A 4,848-nucleotide genomic window follows, 5' to 3' on the forward strand; every position below is an offset into this window, starting at 1 on the left:
CAAAAGAAGCTCTACAACAAGTGTTGTCAATATTATTTGAGTACAAGCCCAAGTTTGAAGGAGAAAAGACAAAAGTTGTAAATTGCATCGCGGCCCAAATGGAAGAGGACTAACGCGCCAGATTAATGCAGTTTCTTTTATTTAAATAAAGGCTCATTTGACATCTTAAGAACCAGCCTTGGAAGACAAGAAGACCTTGCTGAATAATTTTGGATGACTTTTGGCTGCCCCAATTTCAGTTATAATTAGCCATTAGGTAGTGGACAATTATTAGCTTGATTGGTTTATTATTAGCACTAGTGGGATATAATGACAATTAATGGTCTTTTTGTAACCCTAATGGTTAAAGCTTTATATAAGCTGAACCATTTCTTATCAATGAAATCAAGTTAAGTTTTGTTCAGAAATTCAATTTTCTATCTAATAGTGAGAGTGATTCTCCTAGTTCTTGAGTGATTCAAGAACCCTTGGCTGTATCAAAGGATTTTGCCATCCTTTGTGTGTTGCCTCCTTTGGAAAGAGCGATTCTTTCCTTCCACTTTTAGATTCACCCCTTATTACTTTCTTCTTCACCCAATTTTCAAAAGAATATCTAATTCTGCCCACAAAACATCTCGTGGTCATAACTGGTTCTAACCCTAAAAGAAAAAAAAAATCCTCAATCAGCCCTTGTGCAATGATATTCATATCATTTGGTATCAAAGCTTCGTTTAAGGGTTTGAACGTCAAATTGGTAACATCCTTCCTTCTTTCTTATTTTACCAATTCATTACCTTATTACTTGTATTATTTATGTGTGTGCTGAATCATTGCAAAAGTTAGGCCCTTCTAAAAATTAAAAAAAGAAAATAGTTACAGCAATTCGTAATTGTACTGAAACTGTGAAAAAAAAATTGGGCCGAATGATTCATGCCTCGTAGCAATTTTTATAAGGTAATATATTGGTGTTATTGAAGGATTGTTGCTGATTTCCTTCTTTTTACCTACTTTTCTTGGCCTTTTTTTTTTCTTTTCTTTGTTAACCTTTCTTTGTCTACTTACAAGCGTTTCGCTGCACATTTTGGAGAATTGTTCTTTGTTATGGCCATAATCTCTTGAATTGCCTAAGAAACCAAGGAGAATTTGAGTGGTAAAAGGCAAGAGTGTTTTATTTTTAGTAAAAGCCAATCTGTGAGTGCAAACACTTGAGTGGGTGAGAAAATTTTCAAACACCATATATATATTTTGTTCTTGTTACCTTGATCTGTTTGTTAATCATGGCATAAAGGAATGATATTCAGATGCAAATTGCTGCATTATCTCAAATTTGGAGAGGTTGATGAACAACAACAAGATGAGTTTCATGATAGGTTGGACCAACTAGAGAATAGAACCCCACCAAGAGGAGGAGGAGGAGGGCCACAAAGGAATGAAGGGAGAATAGAAGGAGTAAGGTTGAATGTGCCACCTTTCAAGGGGAGGAGTGATCCTGAAGCTTACTTGGAGTGGGAGCTCAAAATTGAGCATGTATTTTCTTGCAATAATTATAGTGAGGAGCAAAAGGTAAGGCTTGCAGCAACTGAATTTTCTGATTATGCTTTAATTTGGTGGAACAAGTTGCAAAGACAAAGGATTAGAGATGAGGAGCCTTTGGTGGACACTTGGGGTGAGATGAAAAGGGTCATGAGGAAGCGGTATGTACCTCTAGCTTCCATAGGGACTTAAAATTAAACTACAAAGACTTTCTCAAGGAAGCAAGGGAATGGATGAGTATTATAAGGAGATGGAGATTCTTATCATCCAAGACAAAATTGAAGAAGATCCTGAGGTAACTATGGCACGTTTCCTTAATGGATTAAATCATGATATTAGGATGTTGTTGAGTTGCAGGAGTTTGTGGAGATGGAGGATCTATTGCATAAAGCCATACAGGTAGAACAACAAATTAAAAGAAAGAGTACAACAAGAAAGAGTTCTACCAATTTCAATTCTTCAAACTGGAAAGATAGAGTAAAGAAAGAAGGTGTTGCCTCCTCTAGCAATTCAGTGCTTTCTAATGAAGGAAAATTGTTCAAAAGAACCTGAACATCCACCAAAGAGGACTAGAGAAGTGAAATGTTTTAAATGTTTGGGCATGGGACATTATGCCTATGAGTGTCCTACAAAGAAGACGTTCTTCTTAAGGATAATGGGGAGTACACAAGCGATTCTGATGATGATGATGGAGAGGTAGAAGAGAGTGATGGCGAATTGAAACCTAATGTAGGAGAGTTATACATGATTAGAAGGATGTGGGAAGTCAAGTCAAGGCCGAGGATGCATCTCAAAGGGAGAATATTTTTCATACAAGATGTTCAGTTAATGGTAATGTATGTTTGGTAATCATTGATGGAGGAAGTTGTACCAATGTGGTGAGTTCAAGATTAGTGTCAAAAATGAACATGGACACTAAACCACATCCTAGGCCATACAAACTTCAATGGCTTAGTGAAGGAGAAGAAGTCCAAGTGAAACAGCAAGCTGAAGTCTCTTTCTCCATTGGGAAATATGAAGATAAGATCTTATGTGATGTGGTTCCCATGGAGGCTAGCCATATTCTTTTGGGAAGACCGTGGCAGTATGACATTAAAGCCATTCATGATGGTTTCACTAACAAAATCTCTTTCATGTATCAAGATAAAAAGTGGTCCTCAAACCCTTGTCTCCTAAAGAGGTGTGTGAGGATCAAATAAAAATGAGAGAAAAGTTAGCAAATGAGAGAAAGAGTGAAACACTTGAAAGGAAAAAGAAAAAGAGTGAAACACTTGACAGGAAAATGAGAGAAAATGAAACATTTGAGGGTAAGCAAGTTTATTTAGCAAGAGAAAGAGAGGTAAGGAGGGTGCTTTGCGCAAGACAGCCCCTCTACTTATTGTTTTGTCAAAATCAAATTTCAAATTCTGACCAATTTGGCAAATTTGAATTGCCCTCTAGTATTGAGTCCCTTTTGCAGGATTATAAAGATGTGTTTCCAGCAAGTGTCCCTGATGGTTTGCCACCTTTGAGAGGAATTGAGCATCACATTGATCTCATTTCGGGAGCTGCTTTGCCCAATAGGCCAGCTTATAGGAGCAACCCACAAGAGACCAAAGAGATTGAAAAACAAGTTACTGAACTCATGAGTAAAGGTTGGGTGAGGGATAGCATGAGTCCATGTGCTGTACCTGTGATTTTGGTGCCCAAAAAGGATGGCTCATGGAGGATGTGTTCTGATTGTAGAGCAATAAACAACATCACCATCAAGTATAGGCATCCAATTCCAAGGTTAGATGATCTTCTTGATGAACTTTATGGTGCATGTGTGTTTTCTAAAATTGATCTTAAAAGTGGCTATAATCAGATTAGGATTAGAGAAGGTGATGAATGGAAAACTGCTTTTAAAACTAAATATGGATTGTATGAGTGGTTGGTTATGCCCTTTGGTTTGACAAATGCACCTAGTACTTTTATGCGGTTAATGAACCATGTTTTAAGAGAGTTTATTGGTAAATTTGTTGTGGTGTACTTTGATGATATTCTGATCTATAGCACCAGTCTTGAGTTGCATGTTGAGCATTTGCAATCTGTTTTGGTTGTTCTTAGAAAAGAAAAATTGTATGCCAATTTGGAAAAATGCATCTTTTATTCTGATCATGTGGTGTTTTTGGGTTTTGTTGTGAGTGCTAAAGGTGTACAAGTTGATGCAGAAAAGGTCAAGGCCATCCAAGAATGGCCTACACCTAAGACTGTCAGTGAGGTGAGGGGTTTTCATGGTTTAGCAAGTTTTTACAGGAGATTTGTTAAGGATTTTAGTACCCTGGCTGCACCTCTAAATGAAATTATTAAAAAGAATGTGGGTTTTAAATGGGGAGAGAAACAAGAGGAGGCCTTTGCTTCCCTCAAGCATAAGCTAACTAATGCACCTATTCTTGCCATGCCTAATTTTGCAAAATCTTTTGAAATTGAGTGTGATGCATCAAATGTGGGTATTGGGGCTGTTTTGCTGCAAGATGGACATCCCATTGCTTATTTTAGTGAAAAGTTAAGTGGGGCTGCCCTTAACTATTCTACTTATGATAAGGAATTGTATGCTTTGGTTAGAGCTTTAAAGACTTGGCAACACTATTTGTTACCCAAAGAATTTGTCATTCACAGTGATCATGAGTCCTTGAAATACTTGAAAGGACAAGGTAAGCTTAATAAGAGGCATGCTAAATGGGTAGAGTTTTTGGAGCAATTTCCGTATGTAATCAAGTATAAAAAGGGAAAGGAAATATAGTGGCTGATGCACTTTCTAAGAGGCATGCATTGCTTTCTATGCTTGAAACTAAACTGTTTGGTCTTGAATCTTTGAAAGACATGTACAAGATGATGCAAATTTTGCTGAAATATATGCTGCATGTGAAAAGTTTTCTGAAAATGGTTACTATAGGCATAATGGATTCTTGTTTAAATCAAATAAATTGTGTGTGCCTAAGTGTTCCATTAGAGAGTTGCTTGTGACTGAATCACATGAAGGAGGTTTGATGGGTCATTTTGGGGTTCAAAAGACTTTGGAAATTTTGCAAGAGCACTTCTTTTGGCCTCATATGAAAGTGATGTACATAAGTTTTGTGATCACTGCATTGTGTGTAAAAAGCTAAATCTAAGGTGAAGCCTCATGGATTATATACTCCTTTACCTGTTCCTGAATATCCTTGGACTGATATTTCAATGGACTTTGTTATGGGGCTGCCTAAAACAAAGAATGGAAAGGATTTTGTCTTTGTTGTTGTTGACAGATTTTCTAAAATGGCACACTTCATACCTTGCAAGAAGGTGGATGATGCTTGTCATGTGGCTGACTTGTTT

The 4,848-nt window shown here is 37.1% G+C and overlaps 1 pseudogene; it reads left to right on the forward strand.

Moving 5' to 3' along the window:
* Positions 1-1,269: 1,269 nt before the first annotated feature.
* On the forward strand, positions 1,270-4,276 carry LOC114172396 (annotated as a pseudogene).
* Positions 4,277-4,848: the final 572 nt, after the last annotated feature.

This window comes from Vigna unguiculata, unplaced genomic scaffold (assembly GCF_004118075.2).
Source record: "Vigna unguiculata cultivar IT97K-499-35 unplaced genomic scaffold, ASM411807v1 contig_54, whole genome shotgun sequence".
Classification (NCBI taxonomy): Eukaryota; Viridiplantae; Streptophyta; class Magnoliopsida; order Fabales; family Fabaceae; genus Vigna; species Vigna unguiculata.